Source organism: Parasteatoda tepidariorum, chromosome 5 (genome assembly GCF_982258835.1).
Source record: "Parasteatoda tepidariorum strain Cologne lab strain chromosome 5, Ptep-v5.0, whole genome shotgun sequence".
Classification (NCBI taxonomy): Eukaryota; Metazoa; Arthropoda; class Arachnida; order Araneae; family Theridiidae; genus Parasteatoda; species Parasteatoda tepidariorum.
Window position 1 is genome coordinate 27410272 of NC_141759.1, and position 11232 is coordinate 27421503.

At 27.8% G+C, this 11232-nt stretch overlaps 1 protein-coding gene and 1 long non-coding RNA gene across 2 annotated transcripts in view; both read left to right on the top strand.

The window, feature by feature from the left end:
- Nucleotides 1-11232, top strand: part of LOC107454710 (alpha-tocopherol transfer protein-like) — a 131820-nt gene that overhangs the window by 80278 nt on the left and 40310 nt on the right. The window lies entirely within an intron of this gene.
- LOC147808716 (uncharacterized) overlaps nucleotides 1-11232 on the top strand; it is a 53586-nt gene that overhangs the window by 41594 nt on the left and 760 nt on the right. The window contains exon 2 of the long non-coding RNA XR_015433656.1: nucleotides 10291-10365. This is a non-coding gene — a long non-coding RNA (uncharacterized LOC147808716). The remainder of the gene's footprint in view (nucleotides 1-10290; nucleotides 10366-11232) is intronic.

Genomic DNA, 11232 nt, shown 5'->3' on the forward strand with positions numbered 1-11232 from the left:
TGAGTAGCGAATGCTAATTTCTCAGTGTCATCAGGATGAATACGAACATGATGATATCCCTGTGATAAATCTATTTTAGAATAATAACTACTATTAGACAATTTTTCTATTAAAGTTTGTATTAAAGGTAGAGGTTCAGAATCTGTTTTTGTAATTTGATTTAGTTTTCTATAGTCGATACATAAACGACTCTTTTTATTTTCATCTTTTTTAAAAACTAAAGTTACTGGGGCAGCATAAGGGGATGAACTTTCTTTTATAATGTTATTTTTTAACAATTCCTCTACTTGTAAATCAATTTCTTGTTGTTGTTTTGGGGATGTTTTGTACGGCCTTAGAGATATAGGTAAATCTGAGGTTAACCTGACTCTTTGCGGTTCCATTCTAATTTCTCCTACGTCGTGTTTGTGTTTCGCAAAAATATCATCATAACTTTTTAAAATTTCTTTTAAGTCGACATTTTCTATCTCACTTTCATTTTTTATTTTTTCGTCGATATTAACCTGATAATGTGTGCACCCATTACCTAGATCTATCTTCGAATCATTTGAAATTTTTGGACATTTTTTCTTTTTCCTATTTGTCCTTTTCCTTTTATTTTTGTTACCCTTTACATTATTTTTTTCAATGTTTACTTTTACTGAAACATCTTCAACTTTTATTTTTTCAACATTTTTACCCTTAACATTTTGAGAATTTTGCTGTCTAATGTGCAAAGATAAGTTGTCATTGTTAGTATTAGCAGAGGTGATCAATCTCTTACCAAATTGAGTAACAACTGGCCCGACACAATCAATAAACAAACAAAACTCTTTGCAAGCCTGCAACCCAAGTAAAGCATATGGTAAATCAGTATCAATTACAAAAAACTTAACTGACTTAACAATTTTGCCTAATTTAAGGGGAAACTCACAAATTTTGTTAAGTGTTAGTTGTCCTTTTGTTTGGGTAACCTTTAATTCCTCACATTTTTTAATAGGAATATTCAATTTTAACACCAAATCTTTTGGTATTACATTTAATGTTGACCCGGTATCAACATTCAATAATATCTCTTTTACTTTTTCATTTTTATTTTGTTTTGGACGTCCCTTTACGTATTCATTTTTCACTTTATATCCATTTAGGTACCTATTTTCTACTATATATCCATTTTCCACTTTATATCCATTTAGGTACCTATTTTCTACTATATATCCGGATATTAGTAATTGCTATTGATTACTTGTCATATTTTGAACGTTCACATCAACCACATTACTAGGGTTGTTTACACACGAAGAGCCCATGTGAAATTGATTCAAAAGTCCTTTCTTTGAGCAATATTTACATTGATTCAATGGGTTCTCTTGTGTAGTATGATGTATTTTGGGTTTTGTCACATTCGGGGTTACATTTTTATTTTTAGGACAAGCCGGGGCTTTATGTCCTGGTGCATTACACTTAAAGCACTTAATGTCATATTTCGGGTTTTCTAACTTCCTAACATATGGTCCCTTATTAGATTGAAATTTATTTTTATCTAAGTCACTTTTAATTTTTTCATAAAGTTTAAGTTTTTGTTTAAATTCAAAAAGATTACTGGCACCATAAAGAACTGTTTTATTATTTGTTTGGTCTGGTATTCCTTGAATTATATAAGTGATTAGAGCTAAGTCATCAATATCACTTTGAGTAGCTATTTCTCTCATTTTTAGGAAATATTCTTGAAGAGTTTCATTATACCTTTGTTTTCTTTTTTGCAACATTGCATGTACTTCTGCACTATTGCAACTAAGTCCAAATTCTTCAAGCAAAAGATTTTTTAATTTTTCATACGAATTTAACTGAGTTTCACTTCTAATTAAAGTCAATGCGTTACCTTTCATGCATCTTTTTGCAAATAAAAACTTTTGCATATCAGACAATTTAAATAAATTAGCATGAGTTTCAAAATTTTCAAACCAAGAATTTATGTTATCAAAGCGGTTTCCATTAAACATAGGGGTAACTGCTTCAATATCTGAAAAACTAACTATTAATTTTGTTTCATTTTCCCTATTTATATTATTACTAGAACTTTGACTATAGGATACCATATCTTCATCAACACTACTTTTTGTACATATAGAATTTAAATTAACTTGTGTAAATTGATTTACACAAGTTTTAGTTGGTAAATGTGGTTTAAAATCAGTTTGAGTTTGTTTACTTTTAAACTGAATAGCTTCCTCCTCATCTTCGGAGGGGTTTTCAATTACTATTGAATTTTTTAAGTGATTAAAATCACATAAACAATTTAAAATATGCTTGGCAATTTCCTCCTTATTTCCTTCACTGGAAATATTTAGAATATCTGAAATTTTGATTAAATCCGAAAAATTAAAAGTATCACAAATTTCTTTTAGTTTGTTTGCAAATTCATTAGTGTTAGTTTCAAAAGAAAATTCTGAAAAATTAAGAATTTTGTTACGGTTTAATCTAGACAAATCATTTGGAAATAAAAGTTTAAATAATAACTTAATTTTGTTTGCCTTCGTTACTTTAATTGACGTTTGAACCACATCTATTTCTTTTAAAAACATTTTAAAAGCAGTATAAATGCACTATATCATAATAATTAAACTATATATCATAAAAATAAAAAAAAACAATATAAACACAAGAATGCACTTCATATTATTATGAAGGAGAAAGAAAAGAAAAATGCAGATATGCACGGGATTTATCTTTGTAAATAAAAAAAAAAAAAATAAGCACTTTTATCACACTTCGAGGGAGGAAAAAAAAAATCTTTTTCCTATAAAGGAATTTTCCATAGGAGCAAAAGCTCCTCTAATTTTTCGAATAAAAAACGCGCACATATGTTTTGATTTCACAACTTTTTTTTTTTTTTTATCACTCGGTGCCGACTCACTATACTATTTTTCATTCATTTTTTTCACAACATCATGATTAGGACTTTCGCACTATAAATCGCACACTTCCTTGCTTCTGAGGGCACTAACAGGCATTGTAGACACAAACGTTTTCATGGCTGTCACAGTCTTTCAACATTCAGGCAAAATCGAACGGTCTGTCTCCAAGCGAAGCATTCTGGTACCGTAAAATCACCGATGAAGCAATTTTTCTCCCGGGTGGGTGAGGAATCCTTCACGACCTTCAGGACGGCGTTAGGCGATCTCTTCCGGTTGGGTAGTCTTTTCATTTTCCCCCACAATCGAGAACTTTTTAATCTCAGGAGTCCAATGAATTTTTTTCTTTTCAAAACAAAGGGAGTTCCAAGGCGACTAAGTAGCATTCAGTTTAGGTATAGTTCGCAATAGTATTGCACAAAAATTTTCTTTTAAGGGATTTCCATTCCAGCGCGAAGCCACATCCTTGCCGTCTTATAATATGCGGTGTATCCACACCGATATTTTTTAGTATTTTGCGTGAAAAAAGCATGATTGAAGAGTCCAGATTGTGCATAATTTTCTTTTATTAAGTTGCGATGGTGAAATAGCAGTTTAACCCCTCTCCGAAGCGGGAGAGGGGGAACAGATATCCCGTCTAAGCTGACGGATTTTATTTTAGCAAGATAAACAACAAAAAGCCACGCAAAATCTTGCGCTCTGCATTTTATAGGATGATTAAAAAGAGTAAAAAGTCCAGCCATATGCTTTTTTCTGTATTCTTACGCCTCATCAAATTTATTTATTACTCAAAGCAAATCGTTTAATCTTTCCTTATATGGAAGTGAAAGATCTTAAAATAACTTCTCTTTTGAAGTATTAATCTAATTATTATTCATTGGCATGTTTTTAGCCTTGAAGCATCACCTCCTAGAACTGAAAAGCCTCCACACGGGTTTGACAGCTTCCTCGGATTTTGAAGAGAGTAGTCCACTCAGACTATCTGTAAAGTGAACCGTTCTGCGCATTTAGCCGTTGACAAACGCATGAAATGAGCGTGAACAACGACGTTTAGAAGAACGATATACTACACATTTTTTTTTTCAATTGCCATATTGTGTCCTCTTGGCACATGTTTACCTGATTGTTACAAAATGCCATTTAGATGTTCTGTTTTTAATTGCCGTGGTAACTACGATAAAGGTCCGAAAGTATCGGTCTTCAAGTTTCCGAAAGATAAAAATTTAGCTGAGATATGGAAGCACCGAATCTTACGAGAAGATTTTACCCTGACTGCAAATTCAAGAGTAAGTTACATATTTCTTATGACTTTATTCATTATTTCTGTATTTTATTAATGATTAACAAACATAAATTTTAGACTGCGTGTTAATTTAATGCAATAGTTGAATTCGAAAATAGTTTTATTGTAATAGTTCAGTTTCATGGTTAAAAAAGGTGATTTTTTATTACAGTTTTTAACTCACATATTTACGCCAAGTGTATTCTTATTAATATACAGTATTATTAATATTCAAAGGAAGAATTGTGAATTATTTATTGAATTCCTTAATTCTATGTTCTAAATAAGTAAAAAAAATAAATAAATAAAACAATGTTTTACCGTTTTATAAACATTTTTCATGAAAATAAATTTTTTTCTTGTGAGTTAACAGCCAGCATGAAGTCGTGAGTGATCAGAACTGATTAAAAGTAATTTTTTATAAAAGAATTAAAAGTATAAATTTAGATTGGAGAATTTAATTATAAAATAGAAAATGTTAATTATTTAAAAACAAAAATTTAAAACTAAATTTTTATGGAATAATATTTAATGTAAAATGTTTTAAAGATATAATAGTGCACATTGTGCAGCTAACATTTTGTAATATTAGTAAAATATACCCTATAAATAAGTATTACATTTTAGTGATTAAACGACTTTTATGTAACTTAGCCTTTGTTAATTACATTTTTTCCGTAGATTTGTGAGCTTCACTTCCGAAAGGAGGATATTATATCGAAGATTTAAACCTACCTTAAAGTGTCCTATTTGTTTATTACTGTTAGTTATAAAATAATGAAATTATATATATGTGCTAAAATGTTATATTTATACTATCAAGCCACAAGAGATTTGAATTTTTTCTTATACAATTTTTTCTATAATAGTTGATTTTCAGTGAGTATTTTTAATGGTTTTTAGGTATTTAAAAGCCAATATTTTAAAGAAAATTTTGAGACTAAGGAAAGTGATGTTTTTAATACCTATGATTGCTATAATATCGATTTTTGATTTTATTTTGTAAAAATCGCTACTGTATTATTATGTATTTCATTGTTTTATATTTAGAGTTTTACTATTACTAATCAAAGAAAAAAAAGTTTTCAACAAAGATGGAGAAATTATTTTTTAATAGAATTTACTTGAAAGAAATGGAATAAATATTTTTGTTTGAATAATCAAGGCTTTATTTGTAAAAAAAAATATTAAATCTTTATTTAAAAAATTTCATCTGTCACGCGTTAATTATTGATAGATAATTAATTCTTTGGAATATTGTGCATTTTTTACATTTAATCCAACCTAATTATAACCTAATGTGTATCAAATTTACATTATCTAGGATTTAAACCAACCTTAAAGTGTCCTATTTGTTTATTACTGTTAGAGTTGTGAAATAATGAAATTATATATATGTGCTAAAATGATATATTTATACTATCAAGCCACAAGATATTTGAATTTTTTTTTTATACAATTTTTTCTATAATAGTTGATTTTCAGTGAGTATTTTTAATGGTTTTTAGGTTGTATTTAAAAGCCAATATTTTAAAGAAAATTTTGAGACTAAGGAAAGTGATGTTTTTAAAACCTATGATTGCTATAATATCGATTTTTGATTTTATTTTGTAAAAATCGCTACTGTATTATTTTGTATTTCATTGTTTTATATTTTGAGTTCTACTGTTATAAAAAAAAACAGTTTTCAACAAAGATGGAGAAATTATTTTTTAATAGAAATTACTAGAAAGAAATGGATAAATATTTTTGTTTGAATAATCAAGGCTTTAATTGTAAAAAAAATATATTAATTCTTTATTTAAAAAATTTCATCCGTCACTAGTTAATAATTATTGAAAGATAATTAATTATTTTGAATATTGTGCATTTTTTACATTTAAACTAAGTTTTTAAATATGGCAGTATTTTTCTTGATTGTTTATACTTCAATGAGCACCTTTTTATGTTAGAAAAATTCTTTGTTAATCTTCATGTCAAGAAGCTAATTTTGAAATTTTACAAAGATTTTATTGGCTTTCCAAATTGTGTGTGGAACATTTGTGTTATACATAAAAATATCGTACTATTACTTGTATAAGGTTTGCCAATCCTGATTTTTATTCTTAAAAATTTTTTATATTTGTTTATAAAATAAAGATTTTCCTATAATAGTATTTGTCTTTGTTTAACAATCTAAACATTACATTCATATATATATTATATACATATGTACTTGGTTATCGAAAATTTTTAAGTTTAATTTAAAATTGCTTTTATAAATGTATAGTGTTTGAAATAGGTATTGTTTTTATAATGAATACTAGCCGCCTAAGGCGGCCAGCTGTCCGCCACGCTGAAGGTTTTCACAAATAAAGTTTTTTAAAACGTAGCAGGAAATCTGAAGATTAGTGGACAATTAAAGTGTTCCTGTCCTGCAATTTTGTCTTCATATCCAGTTCTGCTGCAGATGTGTTATAGCTCTTGAGGATGTTTGAAATTATATAGCTACAACGCTTAAGAAAAAAAAACTAAAATGCTAAATACATGAAAAGAACACGAAAACGAATAAATGTTTTATGGTATCAATTTCTATTTCTATATAATTTTTTATGGTATCAAATTCTATTTCTATATCTGTTACGTCAAGCACTCAGGTATTATAATTTGATCTAGTTGTGCTTGTATAATTTTGATCTAGTTGCGCTTTCTACGTCATTTTGTTAACATCGTTTGGTTTGTTATTTAACATCGTTTGGTTTGTTATTTCTAAGTTAACTTTCAAAAAATTGGCTGGCATCAGCATTTTTATTCTTTAAGTTGCTTATTTTTTCTTTTGGAATTCGTTCCTTTTTAGCAAAATGTTTTTCAACCTAATCGAATTCTTTGCCGACTGTTCTCTGTATATATAAAGAAAATAAAGTAAATATTTTTAAAGTGTTGTGAAAAGAATTTTTAGTTGTACAAAGTACTACAATATCGCTACAAAAATTATCGTCTTCGCTTAAGAAAAAAAAAATAGAGCGTGGAAAGAAGAAGAAAAACTTATTATAACAATTATGAACAGCGACAAATATATCAAAGCGAAGCGTTCTATTTACGTATCGAATATGTTGCCACATTTTTAATACAAAAGTTAAACTTTTCTCCACTTTAATAAATGTAAACTAATGCGAACTTTACAATTAAATTATTAATTCCTTCGTATATCATTGGTTTAAGTTGTCGAAAATTAATATTTCAATTGTAAGGTTCGCATTAGCATACATTTATAAGAGTGGGGAAAAGTATATGCATTTTTTAATAGTTTTTTGAATATGGCTCTTTGAAGACGAAAAAGCAGACGAAAAGCATAGACTTACAAAATGACTGATAACTAAATAACTAATCCAAATTTTTAAAAAAGAAAAAAAATACTTCTTCATTATGTCAAAACACAAATTATGTGCCGAATTTCGTGCCTGGGCGAGGCTTCTGGGGCGATATATTGTGATTACAGACACACACACACACACAGCCGCTTTTATTATTATGTATAGATAAGTAATCAATCATTATAGGAACTTTTTAAGTTTCTATAATCACTTTTATTTCTACATGATTAATAAGTAAAAACTTTTCTTTAATATTTTTATATATTTTCCTGCATTAATTTAAGCTGGAACAGTCGATTTAAAATTCAAAGTTTAGTCTAAATGAATCGTATGTTAGAGCAGTTATAACAACAAACGAAAGTTCAATTTGATAGCGTTAAATTTATTATTGCAGAATTTTGTTTGAAATGCCGCTTAAAGCATTTAAAATATGATTATAATCAAAGCTTAAGTGTGTCGGAATAACAAAATTTAACTATAAACTAATGATTAAAATTAACTTTGCTACCGGCGAGTCGTATCCCCGGTTTCTAGGAGGAAGTGGTCGAATGGACTACCTAGTATGAGTCACTCCTGACGTGTGGTGGCTTTCAGTTCTAGGAGGTGATGCTTGAAGTCCCAAAATAGAATTTCTACCCTTATCCTTTACTAAAGATATTTAATGAAAAGGAATGAAGTTTTAATGCTTTTATTAATACAAAAGTATTTAATTTTTGTATTACATATATATATATATATATATATATATATATATATATATATATATATATATATATATATATATATATATATATATATATATATATATATATATATATATATATATATATATATATATATATATATATATATATATATATATATATATATATATATATATATATATATATATATATATATTAGTGCTTAAAAGAGTGCTTGCGGATATATCGTGTGGGCTAATGCAAAGATTATATCTGTAAAAACTTTTATCCTTTTTTTCCCAGTTGTTTGTTATATTTTTATTATTATTTTTCTTCCCCCCCCCTTCTTTTCATATGTATGTAATTTTCCTTTGTTTCATCTTCATTTTGAACTTATCTTATGGGTTCTGTTCACTTGCAGCTTATGCGCAATAAATGAAACTTATTGTTTTTCTTAATTTTCTTCGTGTTTTTTTTTTATTTATTTTGCTCTGTATACATATTTTACTTTTTTAAACATCATAAAATTAAACAACAGCCCATAAACTCGAAACTAATGGAACAGCTAAACGTTTAGGACCAACCATTGTAACATGTTTAAAGTGTAAAATTAATGATTCTTCTAAAAAGCTTATTTGGCCTAAATTATTAAAAGAAGTAACTGAAGAATATAATCTAACTGCATTTTCGGTAACTAAATTTCCACCAGCTTATTTAATATTTGGCACTGTGTCATTTAATCATCCTTTATCAGATGAAATTTATCCACCAATAGAAAAGCAAGAAAAATTGTTATTGAAAGAACAAAACAATATCATGAAAAAAATAAAAAATTTTATTATGCAAGATTCCCTCATATCGAATTTTCTCCAAATTATACTGTAATGCATGAAGATTTTAAATATTCTAATACTCGGAAACGTACCTCAACTTTTACTGGTCCATATATAATTCTTGGAAAGATTAAATATGCTAATTATAAAATAAATAAAAATGCTAATTATAAAATAAATAAAAAGAATACTCACAATAAAGAAAATGAAGAAATAGTTCATGTATCGAAATTACGATGGTACCACCCTCCTGACAAACTGAAATTATCTCATGAATAATAAACAAAGGTAATAATTTAAATAATATTGTGGTATAATAATAGAACTAATTACATTTTATATTAAATTTGATGCTGTAATGGTTTTTCATTGTTAAATGTAAAATTAAAAATACCGAATATGACCTTAATAAACATGGTTCAGGCAAACACTATGTCCCCTTTTCTTCCTAGCAGATCCGACCCTTCAAATTCAGCGTTTACCCATATCTAAAAATTAAAAAAATGGGGAAATGGTAGTCTTTTCTCTGTTTTAAGGTGAAAATCAAAAATAGATTAAAAAAAATTGTAAGGTTAAGTATTTATTTCAAACTTGGATCTTCCAGTAAAGCATTGTTGAGATTTGGGACTGTTTTCCTCCTTTTGGGGAATACAGCCCTTTATCTATCAAAAATGCCCCTACAAATACTGAAGTCATAAACTTCAATATAACGACCACTGTGTCATTTTATTAAACTTTATTTTCAAACAAAGTATACAATACTGAAGTCAAATTTCAAATAGAAATTTTTTCTTTTAACAAAAAGTGTCAACTTGTCTTTGTGTATCTCATATCACTCGTATTTTCTTATTTTTATCTTTCATGTTTTTGAATGTTTGCATTTTTAAAACGTTTATAAAATTTTCTCATCTTGATTGAAGAGTTGACATAAATTGTGTTGTGAGGAATAATACTTCTTGGTGAATAACTTCATCTTGATTTTCAGACAAAGGACTTTGAACTTAAAAAACTGAAGTCGTAAGAACTATTAAAAATGAAAATCAAACTCTTAAATTTGCTGGTAGTGCTACTACAGATTTTTTTTCTTGAGCACTTTGTGTTTAAATTTTTACCATGTGTACAAATGTGCATTTTTAATAAGTCATATTACTTTTATATATTGTTATTGTACATATATATTGGTATTATATATATTGGTATTGTACAAATTTTATTCTTTACATTTTAATTGTGCTTCTATCATAGGGAAAATTTTGCAAATAGATGTCCCGTACCAGCCAAATTTGACTCTTTTCGAGAAAGGATTCCCAACTGATAGGAGTATGTCATTTCAATTGAGATTAAAAGCTTCATTAATATTTAGTCGACATTTAACTTCTTCGAAACGGGCGAATCATATATGCATTCTAATATCGAGACGGAAAAGAGTAAAAACTGGTAGCAAATAAATTTCATTTTTTAGTTTTTTTCCGGGAATAATAAAAATCCCTAACTACCAATTGTTTTTAACGGATGCAATTTTTATAATGAATTGCTTCTTCGCCGGGGAAACTTTCTTTACAGTGAATTGTTATTGTTGAGAATAGATTAACATCTCCCGAATATTATCTAATATTGAAATAGTTCTTCCACCAGTATCTTCTCTCTTCCGTCCCGCTTTCAGGCCTGATTCTACTGGGCACCCGCGATCCTTGAGAAATTTTAGTAGTGGTGGTAAATTAAGGTTAACGCTAGAATATATTTCTTATTTTAATACACTACTTTGTCATTAAGAAGTAAATAGCTTTTTTTGCTTTTATTATCCAAAAACTGGGCATCTGGGCCGCATGCATCATGAGAATTGATTAAAAACATTGTATAAAAACATTTTGTGATGAGCAACATTATGGTAGCAATTAAAGAAAGGGTTTCAGACATCGCTTGGGTGATTTACAGTTGTAGGTTGTATTTACTAAATTAACAATTCTATTGAAAAATATTGTTTCACAAACAATACATTACATATTAAGAAATTTTATTGAGTAAATATTAAGAATTATTTTAAAGTTCTTTGAGAGTTCAGAGTTTATTGTTTTGATAATGTTTTTCCTTCTGCTCTGTAGACACTATGATGATGCACAATAAGTTGATGATTCACAGGATGCGGTGAAAGCAGTAAATAGCTGGAATTTTCATGCGTATATACTT